This window comes from Anolis sagrei, chromosome 5 (genome assembly GCF_037176765.1).
Source record: "Anolis sagrei isolate rAnoSag1 chromosome 5, rAnoSag1.mat, whole genome shotgun sequence".
NCBI classification, from domain to species: Eukaryota; Metazoa; Chordata; class Lepidosauria; order Squamata; family Dactyloidae; genus Anolis; species Anolis sagrei.
The window spans coordinates 129,543,774-129,568,669 of record NC_090025.1 but is presented as its reverse complement, the minus strand read 5'-3'; positions in this window follow the sequence as shown (position 1 = coordinate 129,568,669).

Here is a 24,896-nt window from a genome sequence, read left to right as displayed (position 1 = left end):
GTCCTTGTATCATATATATATACTCTTAGATACCAGATTCTGTCTGATCATGGATGCTAAGTGAAGTCATCCCTGGTTAGTACATGGATGAGAGATAAGTAATTAATACTAGGTGCTGTATGCTATATTTCAGAGGATGTAACTGTCAACAGTGCTTTTTGAGGAAGGTTCTACACAGGCCATGTAATACAGTTCAAAGGAAGCTTGTGGGTGGGGTATCTATAAAATGCACACCCTCAACAGCATGCATTAAACAAGAAATAGCATGTTTAAAATTCACCAGAAAGTCTGGGATGAGATAGATAATGCCGTGCAGCCAATCAGAGTATAGCTTATGCAGAGCTAAAAATGGGGACTGGGACTTGTCAGGACACACTTGACACTGAAGCACTTTAAAAACACCAAAACACATCTGGCCAGAAGGTAAACAATTGCTCCCTTGGGAGAGAAAAACACATTATTTCCAAGGGAACTCTTGCTTTCTGCCCCTTTGTTCTCATTTCCTATGTCCTGCTATGTTTTAGCACTTATCCCAAATGGACAGGGAAATGTGCATCAGAACACCTTAGTGGACTGGGTAAGAAAACACCCTACAATTTTCAACAACTGTCTGGCCAGAGATACTGAGGTTTCTGGGTTCAACTCAAATCTGCATTCAAGGGATACTGTTATCACATCCTAGCCTCAAACAAGTTCCTGGAGTGTTTGTGTAGGAATTGCACAGTGGAAATAGTTTGTTTTATTCACTTCCAAACTGAATTATAGTGTCTGTGTGATTATAGTGTTCTAAGTATACCTTGTCTAAGAAAACCCTATGATGTTCAAGAGTTTGCCATAAGTTAGCAGGTGACTCCAGGTGACTTAAAGGCACAAGAAACTCTCATTTTGAAAGTAATGGATACTGTTTCAGAACACCTTATTATTTGAACCAATGTTCAATCTATACTATCCCAATCATATCAGATTGATACCAATATAATTGCCATGATGCCATCCTATAAGATTCTGGTGCACGTAGTTTTGTGAAGTAGTTGGAATTCTCTTTCAGACAGTCTTAGTCCTGTTAGCATTGTGCCAAGCTATAAAACCTTGATAATGATGTAACCATATAAACATCCAATATGGAGATTAAAAACAATGAAAATTTAATGTGTGGGTTTTATATATTCACAGACAATTGACTGTTTAAATCAAAATGCAGGTATCACCCACCTTGAAATGAATTTTATTAGCCCTATCAATTTTTCAATTCATAATTCACTATGTCAGTTTTCCCCTGCTTGGTGTCTTCTGCAAATTTTTGGATGACATATTCAGTCACATTGAGAAAATGTAACAGTTGGCTTACAAACATGGAAGCCCTCAGGTATGGGGATTGCTCTGAATGCAGTGGAATGTGTTATCTATAGTGTGTTTTAGATTGCAACCTCTTTTCTTAAAATTCATCAGATTATTTGCCAAAGCAAATTTTGTCTGCACATTAGGGGAAGAGGGAGAAGAAGCAAAAGTGATGAGGGCAATAATATATCACGCATACACTGATGAGACAAGAATAAACCAAGACTGACCAAGCAAAAGATTTGGGAGTTATTGTCTATAGCTTAATGAAATGTCAACCCAATATGTGTCTTCTGTTGAAAGCAAACAGTGAGCAAATTTCATATTTGGAATCACTGAGAAACAAACTGGAAATAAAACAGGAAGTTCAATACAACTGGAAACAATATAGAGAAGAATAGCATCGGCTGAACAACTGTTCTATGAGACCATGTTGGGACAGTGGTGGGGTAACTTAGGAAACAAACACATGGAAGAAGTACAGTAAATATGCATGGTATGGACAAAATAAGAGAACAGATTAACCTGTAGAGGTTAAAGCTAACAATAGATCATTATTGTATGCTTCTTAACAGCAGTTATTGGGGAACATGGGTAGAAGGGTGCTACTGAATTAATGTCCTGTATGGAGTTTCCCATGCAGACATGGTTGGCTACTGTGTGAGCTAGATATTGGACTTTGTTTTGATCCTTCTTGTTTTGGTCCTTCTTATGTTCTTAAACTGCACATGTATGTCCAAAGGAAGTCATATATTCTCAAGTATAATGTGCCATAGGAGGTAATGTGCACCACAATTTTGAAGGTGCACAATACAAAAAAATGGATTTGGCCTTGAATTTAATTTGCCCAACAGCATGTGCATAGCACATCAGGGAGCCAGGCAGCATGATTGAGGCCAATTGGTAATCACATGGACTGAACCTTGGAAGAGTGGGCAAAAGACCCCGAGGCCCACCGGGAGTCAGGATCTGCAACTAAGCTTCACAAATGGGTCACCAGTTAGGCACTCCTCTAACTTTTCCAGACACCACAGAGCCCTGACACTGCCATCACCACTGGGAGTAACACCTTCATACCCCCACCTCCCTGTCTGGCCTCCAGGATTCTGGATTCCTCCGGGTCTTTTCACATAGGTGAGATTCTAACATACCATGGAATCTAATGCACACCTCAATTTTGGCAATGTAATTTAGCCAAAAATGTGAGCATTACACTTGAGTAACTATGATAGATCAGCTTCACTTTATAAATATAGCATATGAGTGTTTAGAAACCAAAATTCTAGAGAGAAGCGGGATCATGGTTATATTGAAAGGAAGAAGGACCCAATAAGATGTCAGCAACAGAAAACTTAAGATGCTCTGCATCATAGGTGCATCTGTCATGTACAATATAAAGGAGTTATTTTTAGGTGAGGCAATGTAAGCTATGATTCCAAAAATTCTTTTGTTATCTTCAAGTTTATTGTTTGATGAATCTCACAGTATGCTTCCTGTCTATATATACCTAAAACATTTTAAAAACAGTCATACTTTAAGAAGACAGGTTTATGTGAGTATTACACATAGGCTGAGAAAGTGACTTTTTGAGAAGGAAAATGGGGAAGAAAAGTACAAAAGAAGCATCTTGCAGATCAGAATGAAGTATTAGAAAATATTGCAGACATATTATGTACCCCTTTAACCTTTCCAAAAATATGTGTTACAACTTGAAATTGAAGGGAATTTAATTGGCATCCCTACCTCTTGATGTAACACAATATACAGCATGACACCTTTATCTACAGATTTTATATCCATGGTTCCACTTTTAAAACAAACAAACAAACCCTCCCAAGTGTTTGTGAGTATCTCTAGCTTCCTAAGTGCAATTTTCTTGTATGCTTCCAGCCCAATTATAGTCAAAATATAGAGTTAATTCCTGACAGCCATACAGACTTTTGGGATGCATCCTCTTTGGATACAGGGGTTGTACTATACATAACACTTTGAATATACATAATATTTTAATAATGGTATAAAACGTAAGTAATCAAAAACTCACACTGTTCCATAAGTATTCCTGTAATACTGTAATACATTGTAGTCAATTGGTGTGTAGTTCCAATACCAAGAAAACTCAGATTTCAGGAAGGCTCCAGAGTTTGTTACTAACCTCTGAGGATACCTACCATAGATGCAGGTGAAATGTCAGGAGAGAATGCTTCTAGAACATGGCCATACAGCCCAAAAAACCTGCAACAACCCAGTGATTCCGGCTGTGAAAGCCTTCGACAATAAATTTTCCCCATCACTTTACTAACATTGCACATCACACAGTGTCTGAATACAGAAAAAATGTATTTAGTATTGGGAATGCCAAGAACTCATTCAGATGATCAAGCCTACCAGTGAAATCCAGAAATGTAAGGAGAAAATGAACTCCTTAACCTGAATTATGTATACTGCATAAATATGGGGGATGGGAGGATGTTCCAAATTGCCTATAATTAAGAAATGCTCTTTAGTTCTTCCAACAATCCAATATTTGAGCTGTTTACACTTCCTATCCATCTGTCTGATAGTGTCTTCTTATTTCTCTGCCCAATTTCCCCAAACATCCTCCCCTTTCCTTACCTGACCAGTAACATGTACTAAACTGTCCACTGAGCTATAGTGAGCAACGTTCTGGAAATTCTTCTCAGGTGAATCATAGAATCATAGAATCATAGAATCAAAGAGTTGGAAGAGACCTCATGGGCCATCCAGTCCAACCCCCTGCCAGGAAGCAGGAATATTGCATTCAAATCACCCCTGACAGATGGCCATCCAGCCTCTGCTTAAAAGCTTCCAAAGAAGGAGCCTCCACCACACTCCGGGGCAGAGAGTTCCACTGCTGAACGGCTCTCACAGTCAGGAAGTTCTTCCTAATGTTCAGATGGAATCTCCTCTCTTGTAGTTTGAAGCCATTGTTCCGCGTCCTAGTCTCCAAGGAAGCAGAAAACAAGCTTGCTCCCTCCTCCCTGTGGCTTCCTCTCACATATTTATACATGGCTATCATATCTCCTCTCAGCCTTCTCTTTTGCTTTGTTCCAAGCTAAAGAAGAAGCTAGAAGAATTCTAAATTCATCATCTATTGTGTGCTTTTGTGATCTGCCAAAGTTTTTCACTGAGCGTGGCTGGGGAAAACTTTGACAACTAATATTTCTTTTAACTGCTTTCCTGGAATGTTGTGGACCATTTAGGACAGAAAGGATCCTTCTGATTTTGGAATCCTAACTTCTTGAATAGTTGACTTTTTTTTTAGTGTTCTTTCCTATCACCTCAGAGTTTAAAGGTATCAGGCTTTCATATAATTTAGTTTTCCTTTAGTACCTGGGTGTGGGACAGGTCCATTTCTATTGTTATGGCAAGCTTCACATTCATATAGCTATAGAAATATTTCTTATAAGAATTTTCACTTTTGTTGTTGTTGAAAACATCACACTGATTCTCATTCCAACATTTCTTGGTATGTTCACCTCCTGCAGATTGTCAAGTGTGGAAGAGTAATAGGAAATAGCACAAACTCTGTTTCATTCCCTTAGGCTAGAGGCTGCAAATCAACATTCAGTGTCCCGTAGTTGTCTGCTTGACATAAAAGCTGCCAATATTAAAAAAGGTAGTAGTCCATTTGGGGAGTCAGCTAAGCCAAATGATCTTATGCTATGCCTCAAGCCATAAAGAAAGGTGGGTAGTAAATGAATTATTACATTGTCTATAAACTAAAGGACTACACCCTAAATACACCCCTTCCATTGCCTTGCTAAATAGCTGCCATTCATTTTTCTTTAGTCTCACAATTCTTGCTCTTGAATTGCCTAGAAAGAAACAAGAAATTAATTCTGTTTTTCTGCCTTCATAAGTTAATTTGAATAAGCATAAAGCATGGAGAGCTTCTCCTGAAGGAAGTTTCTTGTATTGGTTTATCAAAATCACTGTCCCTTTCCCAAATAAAAACAGCTTTATGTTTAGGTGACTAAGGTTAATTCTAGTAAATCTAACAAATTGTCCTGGCAGAAAGTAAAAACCTGTAACCAGGAGAATGGCAACCATAGTGAGTCAATCAGAGCAAAATGTCAAGGCAAATACAGCAGAGGTCAGACAGTTTTTAGCAGACAATGTTTCCTTTAAAAACTGATTATCCCTTCCATGATCCCACTTTTTCAGTTTGGCTTACAGCCTAGCATTCTACTATATCTTACATTAATTCTTGCCAGGTGAGTTATTATATTGATAAGTAGCATTTCTGGAGAATGTGGGCCTTGCGGACAAACTTATCAGACTTTAAGTAGAATCAGTGTTGACTTAAGGTGTTCTTGGTTTTGATGTTACATGAACCCAGCCTTAGACACAATGTGTTTCTCAGGCCATGCATGCTCAATTCATGGATTGCTTCTCTGTGTCAATCATTAAGCTGGTGCTTCATATGTTATGCCAGTTGTAGGAAATGTGAGATATAGTACTGAAAGTCACAGACAGAGTCATTCGATTGGCAAAACAGAAACTGAACAACAATCAGCCCCACACCCATTCATACATGCAGAAAAACAGCAGAAAAATAAAGAAAGCTGACTCTTTTGTTCTAAAACATATAAATGCAACTTTACTTTTTTTTTGTTTAGCAATTATAGCAGCGAGTTAGAATAATTCAGGTTATTACAAAACAGATAAACAAGAAATTGCCATAATGAAAGCCATCGGTTACTGAGTACAAGTATAAAAGACTGTTAATTGTATCAGGATCATAACCCTATTTTCAGCATATAGAAAATATTGATTTCCCTTGAAGTTGTTATCCAAAGTAGAGATATGATATTATAATAATTATCACTCCACCATCACCCTCTTACACAAATTAGAATTTAGAAGGGAGTGAGGAAATGTATATCCACCAAATACACATAGGCTTGTACTTGTCATGGATTATCTGTTAAGAGAAATATAGCTGATGGTGGTTCTTTTAACATTTTGAGCAGTAAGACTGCAAGTACTTCAGCACAAAAACAAGGAAAGGTGACCTTAAGTTTGTTAGCATGGAGAGTAATTTTAAAATGTATAAAAGAAACTTACCCTGTGGGTTGTTCCTTGCTGTTTTAGCTCTTTTATGTAGCTACGGTGCAGTGAAGCAACTGTTCTCAATAACTTACCCTTACAGTTAGGCATATCTACATTTTGCTAACGTTTGGCATTCTGCAGAAACTCTGCAAAGAAAAGTGTGATGGTCCAGAGCAAATATTTAAAATAAATCTCGTCATTTCAGTGTTTTCCAAATAGCAAAGGCTCAAGGGTGAGCCAATGCTTTGTTCCTTTCCCCTGTTATTGCCCTCTACTAAAGTATTAATTCATAAAACCATCAGCTTGCTGCTAAAGAAGGAACACAGATCTGTATGCGGAAGGCACAGCATTTTTGTAGATATTACTGAAACTTCAAGGCACAGAAAATAGAAAATTGCTTTCTTTTGTGAACTAGACAATAACCCTTTCAGTATAGTTAATAATCTTGCCTCGTTCAAGTTCTATCTAAAAAGAAAAGGAAAAGCAGATTTGTTCAGTTCATAAGACTATGTCAACAATAACAAATAAAGATTAGATGCAATGTACAAAGTGTAAACTGTGAAGCAAATAGAAGGGGGATAATACAGAAATGAAAAATTTCTGATCCTTTTAATACAGTAGGGCCTTAGAGTAGCCCTACTGAGATTTTAGGAGTGGAGGAAAAAGTAGTGATGTGAAGAACATTCACAGAATTTAGTGTTGTTAAGACAAGAAGCTGTCTCGACATGTTAAAACAGCCCATAAATCACCAGCCTCCATCAGAGTTCTCACCTCTATGGCAAAACAAGAGAAGGAACACAGTTTTACTCACTTGTGGAAAGACTACTTTCTCATCCCTTTGTCATGCAAAACACACATGGACACACAGCAAATTCTCAAATTCTGGCTGCCTGACAAAACATGTGAATGAATACGCACATGAACAACAACTGGTAGTATCTGCTGGACTGAATTTACTTCTCCACTGCCAATCACTTGATTTTGTGTGTATTGTCTTATATGGATTGTAAGCCTGAGAGCAGGGAACTGTCAAATTACTGTGTATACTCATATATAAATCAAGGGAAGGTTTGGCGGCCAAAATTATGGATTTTGATTTGACTCATGGATAAGTTGAAGGTCATTTCACAGAGAGGGCAAAAGACCAATGCTACTTTGGAAGGCCAGTCACTTTTGGTCTCCACTGCCGATTCCCCACCCAAAAGTGGTCCCACAGCAGAGAGAAGAGAGCTGGCCAGTGCTACTATTAGGTTTTTCTGAGACGGGTTAAATTTTTGCCTTTTATCATCACTTTATTTAGAGAAGGGTGTGGTTTCTTTTTCAATAAGAGTTAAGGCAAAGAAAGAACTAGTTACATTGATGCATGGATAAATAAATCCAGGTTGATATTGGACTAAAATTTCTAGACTTATACATAAATACAGGATACATAAGCCTCTCAGAACCTTTGTGACTGAAGAGCAGGATACAAATACTTGAAATAAATAATAAATAAAGCAACTGTTTCCTCCTGCAAACGGTACAACATGCATCACTAAAGTAGACCTCCCCTTTCAATTCTCCATATCTACCTTTCTCTTTTGAATGGCTAAGGAAATTCTTGGAACAAATTTGCTAACTAACTCATGGAAGAAAAACAGAATGGGAAGTCTTTTCTGTGGTCTTCTTGTACAACATTAGATTTAGCTCAATGTATGTCACGAAAAATTTGCACGAGGCACTCAACACTGACATTATTTTAGAAGTTTATAGTTTATCGTTCATCTTTGTTCCAACACCATTTTGACTAAGGACCTTATCAGAGGGCAATATTGAGAGGCATTGTTAAGTAAAGAAAGGAATCAGGAGCTGATCATACCTTCCAGTCCTCCATTGCTTACTTTCTTTCATTCTTCTCTTATCAGACTTTAGTGCTTCGGGTTGTTGTAGGTTTTTTCGAGCTTCCCTGTAGGCACCCGCCATCTTCCTCATCATACACAGGCAATAAGTCTCTGTCATTAATAATTAAAAAAAAAGAAATTTGCAAAGGGAATGAGTTTTATGCACTTTTGTAAAAAGAGGGATGACAGCTCGCTGCTAAGGACCATCCACCCCTTTCTAAGGAACACCCCTTTCTACCATGGCAAGCTCCAAAACAGAATGGAGACTGTCATGGGCCCTATCTCATGTTGTTTGGAGCCAAAATCACAGGTCCTTTGCTATATTTTTGGTTAAATTCACGACTTCTCCTCATGTACAGATATGCCCAATTTCATGATTGCGCTGTAATTCTGTGACCGAGGGAGGGGGGGGGGTTAAGAATGAAAACTGGAAGTTTTCTGATGCATATACAAAACATGTACAAGAGATAACAACAATGGTTCTGATACTGCATATCATTCTCTAAAAACAATAAAAGCCTAAAAGCATTTTTTGTTGCTCAACCAAGATAACACTCACTTTGCATTGATCGACACATGGCTCTAAGAAGAGTAAACATTTCTAGGCAAGTTGTCTATCTTCATTTTATCTGAAGATGGTGATTCTTTTGTTTACTTATTTAAAGTATGCGTAACCTTTTTCTCTCAAGAGCTCAAGGAAGCTAATGAAAGCATAATGCTATAAATTAGCCTTGAACTATTCAGTTTAACAATACTAATTAAAATTAAGCTTACATTTACCCACAATCAACACAATATTAAAGTAGTTTCTTGTTATAATTATAAAGTTATTTTAAATTGTTAGTTTGTTGTTGACTCATTTTTTGTTAGTCATCAACATTCTGCTACTGTTTTAATTAAGTAACTAAAAATGCAAAGCAAAATACCAATAAAGCTGAGACCCTTAATACTTAGAAACTATTAGTCATTTCTTCACTTTTGTGGTTTTGACTTTTGCAGATTTGATTATTCATGGATTTGATTTAAAATGTTCTGTCCAGAAATGTCTAGGTACTCCAGTGTGATTCAATGATCAGCTTCCTTCATTCATGCTCAATGACCTGAGGCACCTTTGCAATGACCACGTAATGCAAAAGGGCTCTGAATCATCTCCATGGCAGCCAAACACTGCAGTGACCTGATCCAGGATAATGTGGGGAAAAGCCAACTTAACATGGCCTTCACCTGTGTCAACCCAAGTTGAGGGATACTCTGAATTCTGGCCCAAAGTCATGAGCCCAAGTTGGAAGTATCACCTGACTTTGGGCTCATGTAAAAAGTTGGGCTGGTTCTGAGATGGAGGCAAGCACAACTGTTTTCACTGCCATCCTGTGTTTTCCAAATTCAGGAGGCCTAGGCTATGGCAAGGCACATATGCCTCCTCTCCCATTTTCCATGTCACAGTGGTCCTACTGATGAGCTGTCTGTCACCTACAGTGATGTCATCCAGATTGGGGAAGAGAGAAGGGAGAGGAAGGCACCGTATAACCCATTTTGAGGCTAATCCTGCATATGCAACAATAAATAAGTCCCAAGTTAGTGGGTTGGTGTAGATGTGTCCTTAAATTTTTTTAGAGAAAATACCTCACTAGGAATCTGTAGGTCCTGCAATGTAATTCTGTGGTGAACACAAAAAAGAACAAAAAACGTTAGAGTCATGCTGGAAGACCAAGAAATTCCTAGAGAGGTATTCTCTCAGATAAAAGGATAGCAATTCCATTCATGGCTTTTTATTTTCACGGGAGGCCTGTCCCTCAAACCCCAATGAATGTGGAGAACTGACTGTATTGCTAAACCAGAGACCAAGGATCCTTCCACAAACCCTATATCCCAGGATATCAAGACAGAAACCCCCACATTATCTGGGGGGTGGATCCAGACAGCCTTTTATCCCAGAAGCGTCTGCGTTTTAAAAACGTGGATGTTTGTGGGAGGTTGTCTACACCCACCTCAGAAAGTATGCACTTTCTGAGGTGGGTGTCCAGATGTTCTCTCGGAACTAGTGTGAGAGAGCGTGTGGAGGCCCTACCCCCCCCCCCCAAAACCCAGATGCTTTAGAAAAGCAATGAAAACCTTCCCGGCCTCCATTACAGACTTCAGCCAGCTCTCCCAGCGTGTAGAAATGATGCAGCAGGAGAGCGGAGGGGGGGGGGGAAGTGAATCCTCCCTCCTTCCCCCTCCCGCTCTCCTGGCGCATCATTTCTATGCACCGGGACAGCTGGCTGAAGCCTGTAATGGCCATGTAAGTTTCCATTACTTTTCTAAGGGGTCTGGGGACTTTGGGTAAGGGAGGTGGGTATTTCCACAGTTTACCAGGATTATTTAGCCCAGTAAACTGTGAGAATACTGTCTGGACTGCAGTATTTTGTAGTCCAGAACTAGAAATAGTGGGTTTATCCCACGTCTTGCAAGAAGGCGTGGAATAAACCCCTCTATTTAATTAATTAAATACAAACCAGGGCTTTCTTGGTTGGAGCAAATTAATTTGGGACTGTCCAGAACATTGTCTGGACAGCCCCTCCCTTATTGCAGTAGATACTGCAATAAAGGTACTGTTTGGATGAGCCCTGACTGTGGACTCGGATAACCCAGTTAAAAGCAGATATTGTGGGATTTTCTGTCTTGATATTCTCGGATATAAGGCTGTGTGGAAGGGCCCAAAACTTTCCTATAGCAAATCAGCCACCCATAGCTGAAGTGAAAGAGGCTACTCTTGCATGCCAGAGTTTGGGAACAGTCACTGAAAAGGCTTGCTTTACTACATTTCTGGTGTGATTTCACATACACAGATGGCACTGAGGCTGATTCGATAGATGGCAGTTTCATATATATCTTCAGAGACATTCAAAGTGGTCCTCACATCATTTATGGTATTGGGGAAAAGCCACTTTGACTTGTATGTTGCAGACATCCAACTAGATGTGCTGTACAATCATGCCAAGCAATACTAAATATTCTCCAGTGTTCATTTTGGTCAAAAGGAAATAGAATCACAGATGACAAATTTCATCAGTGGTTTGTGGTTATAAGCAAACATCTCTTGACAAATGTCACTTTCCACCTTTCTCATAAAGCGGGATAATATTGTAAACAGTAAGAGCCATAGATTTAGGTTCACCTTCTGTGACTTGGCTCACCCCGCTCCTGCCTGCCATTATTTGTCTAGACCTTGATATATAGCCTCTGAGAAAAGGACTGTTGGGTTATCAAATTACCTTTTGAAATGTGCTTTGCAATGAGCAGTTTGCCAGATTTGAAGTTGAGGGTTATGGCCTTGCAAGTTTGGGGACTCAAAATATTTGACAGAACTCTTTTTTTAAAAAAATCACCTGAAGTTGGTACTGAATATTGTGGGCAATTTATGACCTCTGGAAAAAATGGATTCCGAGGTTCAACATGAAAGGCAATTAAAATGAATGCAGCAGCCTAGTCTATTATTTCCTTATACACTCCTGTGCATCATATCGAAACCAATAGTGAGCTCTATTCTTTAGAAGCATAGTCTCAGCTGTGAGGGTCAAAAGCACATTTGTTCAGTTGCTCCAGAGAAGATTGGACAATTTCTGTGAGCAAACTGAGCCAAATGACTATACGAATTCGGACTTGCACATTAAAAAAATACTTGCTTTTTTTTAAAAAAAATCATGAAACAAGCATTATTACATTTGCTAACATCGTAAGAATTAAATCAAAGGCTCTTGTGTTCTTTGAGAAGAGAATATATAATGAAAAAAGTCATAAAATATTTCATATTTTATAGACTGAAGGTTGGAACCAGATCCTTTCGGCAACTATAATCACCTCCATGTACAGAAGAGGTTGACGCCCCAACAGGATTTCTTGGCCTCCTCTCTCTCTCTCTCTCTCTCTCTCTCTCACACACACACACACACACACACACACACACTCCTTCCCTCCCTCCCTCCCCCCCTCCCTCCCTCTCTCTTTCTCTATTATCTGAGGATTGCATGGATTCTAAGAATTAATAGGGCAGTAAACCCATCTTTTTCATGCCACTTCTGTTAGTTTTCCTCTGAATATTCCCATATGTTGTATACAAAGGGACTATCATAATCTTTTCAAAGACAGGCACCAGGATGTAGGTGTGCCATTGTCCACCATGACAGTTCCCATAGCTATGGCCCCAATGATATTCCATAACAACAAACCAGTTCTAGCATTTTTCAGCCCCCACTGGAAGTGTTTCTTTTGCAAAACTTAATAATCTTCATTACCTGTTCAAGAACAAATTATCTCTAAGTATCTAACATTATAATAGGAATAGGTGAATAAAATATGTTACTAAATGGGGGAGGAGGTGATTTTCTTCCCAGTTAAATTGAGAGACAAGAAATATTCATCTGTGTGCTGGTGGGGTGGAGGGGGGAGGTGGGGGGGGGATATGTCATTTTTCTTGCTACATCCCAGAGCTATGATAAATTGAGCCCTGGTTCCAATAATCTAGTGTGTTCCAAACTGCTCCTTCAGGTGTTTTGGACTTCAGCCCCTAGAAATCCCAACCTGTTTATCAGTTGTTAGGAATTGTGGGAGTTGAAGACCAAAACACCTAGTGGAGCAGAGTTTGAGAAACACTGCACTAAACCACAGGATATGGTCAGTAGAAGCCTATTGCTTCCATGCCTGGAGGAACACAGCTGAATCTATTCTGTCCAAGATGCTCAAGTCACTCTGGGAATGGAAGTGTTCAGTGTAAGAATTAGCTCTTTAAATCTCAAACTAAACCCCGGAATAGATTCACCATCCCAGCAAGTACTGTCCAGGTTTGTAGATACATATGTAAAAAAATCTTACTTCATCTTTGTACAGAGCAGACCAACTCTTGTTTCACATGCTGCTTGAGGACTGCATCAAACAGATACTACTGCTCAATCCATAAACATTTTTAATATTTTCAACAAGGGCTCCTGGGTGTGTTTTTCCAAGAAAATAGAGCTGGAGAAAAACGTAATGTGACTAATTATCCATCTGCCTAATTAGGAAGGCATCAAAACACTGCAACTTTCTGCAGCATGCTGTGTTCCCACAACCAATGTTCATCATATTTGCATCATATTTGGAAATTCCCTTCCTCCTATTCTCCTCCTTCCTCAGCTTCAAACCTGTTCCACTGCATCAGAATGAAACTGGAAAGCATCAAATCATTTAATCCTTCTCCTCAATGGTGTTTTTAGTGCAAAATAGATAAAACTCAGAGGAGAGGGAGCATTTTTCTAAATGAAGAGCAGCAGCCAGGTCATTGAAAGCTTCCACTGTCAGAGCAATCATTCTTTCACACAGCTGAAAACATCTTTGAAGGATTAGAGGCATTTGTTAATGAATTTTCCAGCTTGATGTCTTCTGTCCCATACATAAAATAGACAGCTAATGTGATTATATGCATGCACATCCTCCAAATCAAGCATAGCTAACAGGAACCATTTCTGTAAAGCTGCAACTGAAAGAATGTTCATTCTTTTTTTTAAGCAGCTGTAATATGAAAGTGTTCAGATTATGATTCACTGTTATAGAGAGCTGTTTTCATGCATTTATTGTTCAAACTCACAAACAACAAATCTATATAAAATCAAAGCAGAGAAGGAAAATGGATTAAGCTTCCACCACGTTCAAAAAGAAATATTTGAGATTTGATCAGCGATTATTCCCTGCATCTTTTCATCCTGTCATCATTCCATGGCTACCAGGATAACTATGCTTCAAGTAACTTGGCAGCCTCCAGAAAAGTTGGACTACAATTCTCATCATCCCGACACATGGCAGTGGGATAGTGACTGTTCTTTATATGAGCTTTTCCCAACTTCTGTGTCACACTTGTAGAGAGGACAAGTCAGAGAAGGCGACATTTATATATTTTAATTACTTCTTAAGTTCCCCAAATGAAGTGCAAAAAGGAAAGAGATATTCAAAAGCATCTAAATTCAAATATTTCACGAAGCGTTAATGAAATCCATTAACTCATTTCTACTCAAGACAATAGTAGTATAAATTGCCACTTGGTTTTCCCTAAAATAAAATTTCAAGATGGATCTGCTGGCTAAGAAAGATAAAGCCCCACAAATTTCAAAGGCAAGCCCAAATAATTTTGATAAGTTTACTGTGGGGGCAGGAGAACTGAGAGAAAACATTTCTAGGTTGGAAATTACATTTGTTTTATAGTAAAATGTTACTGTCTTGGAATTCCTCAGGCACGTCTTCATGCCGCTACTTTCGGAAACACTGTGGAGGTTTGCACTCCAGGTTTGCATTTTTATTTGTTTCCATTCTCCAAGAGATTCAAGTGGCAGGCATGGCTCTCATCCTACCACAGAAAGTTGAGAGGCATGGAGAGCATTTTTATGCTTCTCAAGCATATCTGAGTGAAACCTACATATTTGCCAGAGAAGGCCTGCCCTGCCCACACAACTGCAACAATACCAATTGGCTCCTTTTCCTCATTTTAGCAAGAAGCCTGCAGAAAACACAAGGATCCCGGGAAATATGTTGTTGGTCACACTGAGAAAATGCACTTGCTCGTTGCTGTGGCCTGCACATTTGCTAAGTCCGAGCTATCTGGATTCAGGACAGCTCAGCATGGCCCCTTCTACACTTGTACTATAATGTAGCTTGGAACCAGTTTGGATCACTCATAGGTGATCAGATTTCCATGCCTTTAACTGCTTTCCAGTTTTTTTCCATTTCTCTAAGACAGGGGTTCTCAAAATTTTATAGCTGTGCAGCCCTTTTTGAAGGAAAGTTTCTCGGGAGCCCCAAGAAACTTTTGGACATAGGGGCCGCATTGCATTTTAAAATTTGACAGATGGGACAGGCCTATGACAGATGGACAGAGAATTTCTGTGTGTTGATATGACACTATTCAGTCTCTTTTTGGTGTTGTTTTTCTAACCAGCTTTTGATAAGCCTGAAAACTTCAATTTGTGTTCAGAACAGTGCAGATCTTTAAATGTCTACAATTTGTGTGGACTAACTGAAGAAAAAACGAACAAATTCCTATGCACAATATGCATACCTTGTTTGTAGTACAAAAAGAAAGAAAGCAAGAAAGATATAATGTTTTAAATGAAAAATAATTTTAACCAACATAAATTTAACAGTATTTCTGTGGAAAACCTCAGGGGCCATCCAGTCCAACCCCCTTCTGCCATGCAGGAAAAGCACAGTCAAAGCACCTCCCACGGATGGCCATTCAGCCTTTGCAGTATTATTTATTTATTTATATGCAGTATTTATATTCCGCCCTTCTCACCCCACAGGGGACTCAGGGTGGATTACAATATACACGGCAAATATTCAATGCCATAGAGAGACAACATATATAGACAGACACACTGAGGCCATTTAACATTCCAGCTTCGTGAGGGTATTCTGGCCACCAGGGGAACTGTCACTTCACCATCCATTTGTGACACTGATAGAGTACTTCCTCATTCTTTACAAGCTTGCTGGAGTTTTTTATGGCATTGTAAATTAGTTAAATTAACCTCCCTGCATTTGGTCGTGTCAGGAGCGACTTGAAAAACTGCAAGTCACTTCTGGTGTGAGAGAATTGGCCACCTGCAAGAACATTGCCCAGGGGACACCTGGATGAATTGATGTTTTTATCATCCTTGTGGGAGGCTTCTCTCATGTCCCCGCATGATGAGCTGGAGCTGATAGAGGGAGCTAATCTGCCTCTCCCCGGATTCGAACCTGCGACATGTCGGTCTTCAGTCCTGCCAGCACAAGGGTTTAACCCACTGTGCCACCGGGGTCTCCTCACTGCATAAGCTGTACCTAAATTTCCTACTTGACAGATGCAACTGTGTTTCAGGCTGCAAAGGTTAATAGCAAGGTACACAATGGTCGAAAGCTCACTCTGACCCAGGCTGGCTTCGAACTTTCTGGTAAGAAGTGATCTAATGCAGCTGACTCCCAGCCAGCTGCACCACAGTCCCGGTGCTAGTAATAGTAACAACAACAACAATTGACACTGACAAATTTACCATCTGTAAGCTGCAAAAGACCACCCTGCTTGGATCTGCATGCATTATTCGTGGATACATCACACAGTCTTAGACACTTGGGAAGCCAGCATAGTGATCTTGTCTGTTGTGTGCCAATCTTGTGTAAATAATAATAATAATAATAATAATAATAATAATAGAAGAAGAAACCCAGGAGCCATCCAGTTTAAACTCCTTCTGCCTTGTAGGAAAAGCACAGTCAAAGCAGTAGCATGGAGGCCTTGCAGGTTGCACTGGCAGCGAGGAGGGCCCATAGGCTGTGGTGGGGAGGTGTCCTGTAGACTGCACTGGTAGCAGAGAGGCCATGCCAGTGAGGTTCCACAGGCCACCTGCTTCTTGGCAAGATGGACAGGGGAACCCTCAGAGTGTCTGACTGTGCTTTTCTGGGCCCTAAGGGCTCTGCAGAGAACAGTTTAAGAACCACTGCCCTAAGAGATGTGGCTCACCATATCAGAGGCGTAGGAAGTGAGGAGAAATGGCAAGTGAAAGTTATCGAAGAGGAAATCAATTACTTCTCCCAGAGGTTGATTAGCCTCCTCCTGCCCAGCTGTACCCTTGGGGTGCTTTTCACCAGCCTCCTATTCTGAGTTCTGTATTGTGCTTCAGCAGGGGCAGGTTTCTACAATGTGCTCCATATTTTGTGGAGTTGATTTCACCCTGGATCTGGAATACACTGGGATTAGCTGCAGCACATTGTTTGGCTTAAATCAGATCTTCCTGAGACTTTTTAAAATGCTCTGCTTCCTGTTTAATTCATACTATGTTTTGTGACACAGTAGTCTCCAGATGACTTGGAGCTGCATTATATGGTCTACTAATGGGCCCAGTAACCATTTACAGTTATAAACATATTTAATCTTTCCATCATAGCAGTGATGGGATTTGCTGTTTTTGACTACAGTTTCCAAGAGAAAGCTTTGCAGAAAGTGGGAATTAGGTTGTTCAGTCCTTTGTCTAATGAGCCTAAGGGAGCTGAATTTACTGTCATTGGTAAATCTGACAGTTTAAGGCAATTTACTTTCTGTTCCCCACAATTAACCCCTAGTGTTGCACTGCAATGTGTCTAGTATACCTGCAGAAAGCTCCATTTTTGTATAAGAAGCATACAGGTCTATTGCTAAGGAACTCTAAACACCATTAGCCAGCATAACCAATGGCGAGTGTGCTGGTTTTTGCAGTGCAACAATACCTGGAGGACCATATGATTCCTAATTTTCCACACCAACAACCAGTTTCCCCCTTCAGACACAATGACATTTCATTAGATTTAATTTAAGAGGGGATTTTCTCTATATAGTCCTTGTTTTACTTATTCATTAAAACATTTGTGCCTCAGGTTTCTTTGGACAAATCCACAGCTCTTATTGAAAATAAACGGGAAGAAAACCAGATTGCTGCAGAATGAGAGCCAAGTGAAACAGAATAACCAATACCATCTATTATGCAAGAGCTTGATCAGTGAGCTTCTTCAAAAGGAATGCTCATGTGAATGACACAAAAGTGAGAACGAAAGAAGGAAATGAAACGGTAATCACAGACACGGTTAATAATAGCATTATTATTAGCACGATGGAACACATATCACAGCCCTTTCCTTTTTAAAATTCATTTCAGCCATAATAGTTTTGCAGGCAAAGACTAGCATTATAAATGCATATACAAATCCATCAATCCATCTTTTTTGTTCATGTCCTGTGGGGTATAGGAATATAAAGACACCATAACCCAATTATGTAAAACAATATGGATCTGTAACCAAATAGTGTAACTACTCTTAAAATACAAACCATATGCATATATATGTAAATGCATTTGCATTAGTCAGTTAGCATTTAGCATGTCCAGTAAAGATCTACTAATGTATTGTGCAGAGTATACACTTCTTTTGTTTTCTTCTTTAATCCCTAAAAATGAATTAACACTCACAAAGATGTGGAGTCATTGAGAATAATCTTTCCTGGAACTATTTGTCGAACGCCCGTCACTTCATTTCTCCTTATCACTGTATCACATTATTGCATCTGTGCTGTTCAGTCTGTAATAGGGTGTTGCTTTAATGTGAAAAAAGAATATTCCTGACAATTTGAAAATCATGTTGCATTGAAAATGCTGCTTTAATATTAAAAAAATAATAGTGAACAAAGCATCAAAGGAACTCTGTATGCCTTATTGTAGGAGATATTGTTTTCATTCTAGGGAAACAGGAAGGCAATAGACCAGAGATTCATCTTCTGTTCTTTCCTTTCCTTTGAATCATCCTGTTAGGGCCCAAATTTAAATTCAGTGTGGAAGTCTAGTAAATAAAAGCCTGTGCAAGACCTGACTTCTAAGAATAGATCAGATATCAAGCCATTGTTGTAACAAACAAAAAGACTCTACAATACAAATGTGCTGCTCAATCTAGTGCTTGACCTCAATTTTGGATTCTGACATGGCCACTTCAGTCATGTCACTGACGCACTGGTTGTGTGTCTCAGTTGGATAGTCTCCTAGGCAAGGCTGAACAGAGGAGTGGAAATTATAAAGAGACAGAGAAACACCATGACTATATAGAAAACTGAAAAGGAGACAAAGAAGAAATTAAAGAGTCAATGGAACACACATTCATTGAACAAATGAGCAAGTAGTAGCCTAGCCAGTCACATTCTCCAGAGCTTTTTAAAGATAGGCATCAAACAGATCTGTAATGCCTTAGAAAACAAAAGTACGTTCTCATCCTTTAAAATGTGAGTCTACACAAATTTGTGAAATCTGTATGATTGCACATGTACTTAATTCTCCTGCATTTCCCCACATAGTAATTTCAAGTGCTCATAGTTATTGTGAAATGAAAATAAATTAGATAAACTAAATGAAGTGAAGAAACATCAGATGGAATGGAACAGTGTAATAGAAAACCCAGGACCACATCAAGGTTTTCATTGTTCCTAGGTACTATTGTATTCAGCTCCCAGTCTCACACTAGGGATAAGAAGACATCATTTTGAAAACTATGCTATCTCTATGGACCTGAAAATATGCATATCCATTAAAATGAGAAGAGGAAAATAATGTATTTTGAATGTTTGTTTTACTTTTCAATTCCTATAATATTTTGTTTGTTAGTCCTGTTTTCATAAGCCCTAAATGTCTAAAGTGCCTAATCAATAAAGTACCCCAGAGGAAGTCCTTAGTAAGGAATGGGCTTGATAACCTGTTTGTGATAGTGGCTTTGCAGAGGAAGTCTTTAAGGGTCTATATGAGAGTAATGGGCAACAATGGCTTTTCTGCTGTGCATCACAGTAAGAATGATACAACAGTGGTAATCCAATAATTCTATTTGCACTGCAGGGAACAAATGAAGATCATACCTGCCTTACCCAAATCTTCTAAATTAGAAGCACTGTAGAATAATATTTAGCCTTTTGTTGATTACTATTAAGATGAACTGCAGTTGCTTTCAATACAATTGTCATTCCATATGATCTCCTAGCATCACCTTCTGAGGCAGATTTTCCAGGAATGTGTCAATATTCCATGGTTCCATCTTGGCAAGGTAAACAAATAATTAAATAAAAAAATTATTTGTACACTGCCACCATCTCCCTGAAGGGACTTAGGATGCTCACAGAAGCACTCCAAGTGTTTTATATTTATCTCACTGTGTATACAAAAGCAGTATACACAGTGAGATAAATTATAAAACAACAATGCACATTAAAACCCAATAGATAAGATTATAAAAATTGCAAAAGATTATAACATTTCCTAAAATGCTATAGAACCTGCAAATAAAGCTGGTTATATGCCATGACAAATCAAAATGCGTTGTGACACAATCGGTGGATCCAAGCTGATAATAGATTACAGAGGGTCAAACGCCTGTCTGAAGATCCATGTTTTTAAACTCGCTCAAAAGGCTTGAAGAGTGGAGGCTAATCTAATTTATTTAGAGAGGATGATCCAGAACCAGAGAGCCATTACTGAGAAGGCTCTCTTGCTTGTCCCCACCAACTGTACTTGAGACCAGAAGAACACATGAAAGATGGTATTGGGGATGATGGGAAGTTTAGGAGTGCTTACCTTTGTTAGGTTGGTAACCATACAATTGCATAGCAAATGATGATTCAACAGACTTAGCTTACCCAAGTATGAAAATGGAGCCACAACAGGAATTCTATTTTTTGACTTTCTGAATGCCATGCAATTTTAAGGAAGGGTCCTGTGTTCAGAAATTGTAAAGGTCAGCAAATACTCAGGATGATAATGATGATGAAGAAAGTGGGTTTTTCCTCCTTTAAACTCCTATACTCAAACATACTTTCGAAAACATATTCCTTAAAAACATTTGAAACTAGGTTTGGAATGGTATGGTTATAAATCTAATTTCTATCTAAATAGGTTAGATCTTTTTTTAAAAAAAAAATCTAATGTTATATTTTGTCATGTGCAGTTTTGCAAACACTTTTACGATTTTTAGACTGTCAATTTAGTTATCCACGTGTCTCTTGTTTGAATTTTCTATTTTTGCACTTTTGTCTGCTAATGTTCACATATTCACAAAGTATGGAAGGAACAAGCCATGTGTAACTTGTGTGTGTCTTCAAGTCTAGTTTATGGTGTCCTTCGGATTTTCAAGCTTTTTTAAGGCAAGAAATTCTCAGAGGTAGTTTGTCAGTTCCTTCCTTGCTTACCTGAAATTTAATCCCTGGGTTATGCAGTCCTCTTCTGCTGTCTTGTAACTTATCATGCGTCAGTGGAACATACATTCATTACCCTCTTACAAAACCTTGAGAGCACTATTTCCATTCTACCAAGTGGACCCTTCTGCCAGAGCAGCCACAGAGCAAAGATCATAATAGCTTAGTGGCAGAGTACAGGGTTTATTTGCAAAAGATCTTAAATAAAATTCCAAGCATCTTGAGGTGGAACTGGGATTGATCCCTGACTAAAATACTGGAAACCTGGAGTCTGTAACAAACAATACTGAACTACAGAGATTAATGCCCTGGCTTAGGCTAGGGCAATTCCCTGAAGAGGAAAGAAATCCCCGGACTAAAAGGTTAAATGTGAAAACTGCAAAATTTGGAGGTGAATGCATGATCATCATAAACTTCTTTTGGTGCTTGTTGCCTGATAAACTTTTCACTGGATGAATGCACATATTTTCCCTCTCTTGTATCGCTCTGTTGCTTTTCAGGCAGTGCACCTAATATTCTAATGGCATAGTGTGACATATCCTGGAAGGTACTAAATCATATTCACTTTCCATGTGTGTTTGTGTCAATCATCAGTGAGCGGGATACATATTCTGTGCCTCCCTCAGCCAACTATGCGAGGTGCTTTTTTGCCTGTCATGATGTTTCAAGATAAAAAGAAATCTCTCTTTACTCCTGCTGAATAGTCTGTCTATTTATAATGCAGGTATTAATGTTTGCCATTATCACCTTTTCCGTGCCTTCATCTTAGTGGTGAATTTTCTAAATGTACTCACTGCCACCCATTGTTACTTCCCTAGCATATATTTGTCCTTCAAAAATCACTCCTGGGGCATTCAAAGGCTGCTGCATTTTGCTCATATTCATTTATATTGTATTTGGGCAGAACAAGCTTTTTGATCCTAATGGCACAACTGGGTATTTACAGAAGAGGGAACAAGATTGCATTCATATATGCATTGCAAGTAAATGAAGGCTTACTTTAATTGATTTCAACCTTGTAAGATTGCTTTCCATGAGGAACTACACCTACTTTTTTCCAAGTTTAATTTTATTTAAAGTAGAAACAGTGTGGAAATTGGGAAGCAGCTACAGTCCTCCACAGGAATAATGGCTGGGGGATAAAAAATACATGGGATCAGAGAGAGATGTAATGGTGTCTCTATAAATATTTCCAGATATTCATAGCAAAAACTGGTAGACACAGCCAAAAACTGTGATGCCCTTTGGCATAAGATGTCAGAACATTTCTAGAAGATAGCATAGTAACTATTCACAGAAGGATGTATGTTTACTGTCCTTTGAGTACATTTTTTAGGAAATAGAAAATTGTTACCAAAGCAGGAAGATATTTCTGAAAGAAATCTGTAGTGGGGTTCCTGAAGCATTGACTGGTGTTTTTAAAAATGAGAATCAGAACTAACATTGGGATCAGAACTGCAGAATTCATGGCTTGTAGCAAATATACTGTATATACTTGAGTATAAGCCAACCCAAATATAAGCAAAGGCACTTCAAGTTAGCACAAAAAACAGGGAAAACATATTGACTTGAGTATAAGCCAAGGGTGGGAAATGCAGCAGCTAATGGTAAATTTCAAAATGAAGATAGATACCAATAAAATTGCATTAACTGAGGTATCAGTAGGTTAAATGTTTTTGAATATTTACTGTATTTCAAAGAAAAGCAATTAAACTAGTTCTGTAAGTGGAAAAGTATGGTCAACAAAAACAATATGATATCAACAAGAACAACAATAATAATAAAACTTCATTTATATTCCACCCTATCTCCCCATGGGGACTCAGACCGGCTTCCATCATAGTAACAGGTAAACATTATATGCCTATATAAATAATGCAGAACTAGATATAGATCTATAATTATTTATATTAATTTCACATGTGCATTTTCTCCTGAAAAGTTTGCAAATTCTCTCTCTATATATGTGAATTTTCCTCCTGCAATATTTCCAAGCCCTATATATCTATGTTTATATCTATCACATCTCTCTCTCCATGTGTGTGTGTGTGTGCATTTCCCCTGCAATATTTGCAAACCCTATATATCTATATTCATATATATTTATACATAGGGATTGTAAAGGTTTGCAGGGGGGAATGCCTATATATTTGTAGGAGAGATTAATAAATATTAATAAATATTTTTGGGGGAAATGCTTTTATAAGATTAATGGATATTCTTGACTTGCAAGGGCTTCTCTCCCTCTCCAGTGAGGGAGGATTTAGAAAATAAAACACACTTATAAGGGAGGGGAAGAGGAGAGAGGAATAAATCATATATTGCAAGCAATGGCCCCCAGGCTCCGCTTCTGGCTTGACTCCATTATAAGCTGAGGGAGGCTTTTTCCACCCCGCCCCCCAAATGGGCTGAAAAACTTGGCTTGTCTTTGAATATATACAATACAATGTTTTTCTCCCATCCATGTAGGAGCATTGGGAACCCTTGGTCAATTGCTTTTGAACTGCAGGCCATGGGTATATGCAACCTTCTACTGTATACTTCACTTGATAAGATGCTTTATTTATTCCAGCACTACAGAGGTGTTCTCCCTGGTCTCACTCCAAGGCAAAAGTCCCATCCTGTGTCATATCACCCACTTTTGAACTACTATGGATTTAATTGCCTGTTGCTCCAAATAATCTACAAATAGACTTCACCAAGGAAAGGGAGACAGGCTATATTGCTTAGGGTCACACCATCAGTATGAAGAAGCTTTTAGAAATCACTTGCATGAGTATGAATAATTGAGTGTTGGTATTACTAATGCCAGTGGGCCAATGGTTCATAGCTGATGAATACTTAAAGTCAAAATGATTGTATTACTCATTTCATCGAACCATGTGAAGTACCATGTGTGATACCCTAGAGACTTGTCAGGATCATTAGACAAATTGTAAAATGGATATACTCCAATAACGAGCTATCCATCTGCCTAGTATTGTCTTTTCTAATGAGATGAGAACTCATGAAAGTATTTTTATTAGAAAGATACATTAGCTGAAGATGCTGGAGCTGGCGACTGAGGCCTTATATATTCAAAACATGCTCTCTCATTCAGAATTGCTATTGTATCCACAACTCTTAACGTTCATTGGCGCTTCGTAAATCAGAAGGGTTGTAGTGCAGGTTTTGCATACAGAAACTATCCAATATATTCCCTAGAATTTCCAGGTAAATGCTGGGAAAGAATCCTGTTGAAAACCCTAGAAAAGCACTTCCAATTAGTGCCAAGAAATACTGAATCCGATGAACCAATGGCCTGATTTAGAAAGCCAACAGAAACTGATCTTTTCCAATTTAATTTAAATGTAAGCTCATATCTCCTGGATTAATGTGAAAGCCAGAAGAACTTTATGCATCTACTTTCACAGTTTCTTCATGTTCTGATTCCCTTCTTGACATAAAATGTTTACTTTGAGGGGGGAAATAACTATTTAGAAAAACCTGTTGAAAGGAAAATAGTGGATATTTTGGGGAAAATTATATAAAGAAGTATTTTATTTAAAACTAAGCTTTTGTGCAGCTTTGTGGGAGAGGAAATCAGAAATTAAAGAAGATATAGGTCAGAAAGGAGTTAAGAGTGAACACATCAGTACATAATACAGATGGAAAATAGATGCACGGAACCTATCTCCAAGCACAAGTCAACCCCCAAAGTGCCTCTGATAGGTGAACACATTGCATGCTTGTTCCCATTACTGACTCTTAAAGAGATGTCTTTTACATGGCATGATGAAATTGTCCAAAAAAAGCATTGGCATCTGTGAGAATTTTTCCAGGACAAAGTTGCACAAGTAAATACAATTGTGGCTCGTCTTTCTATG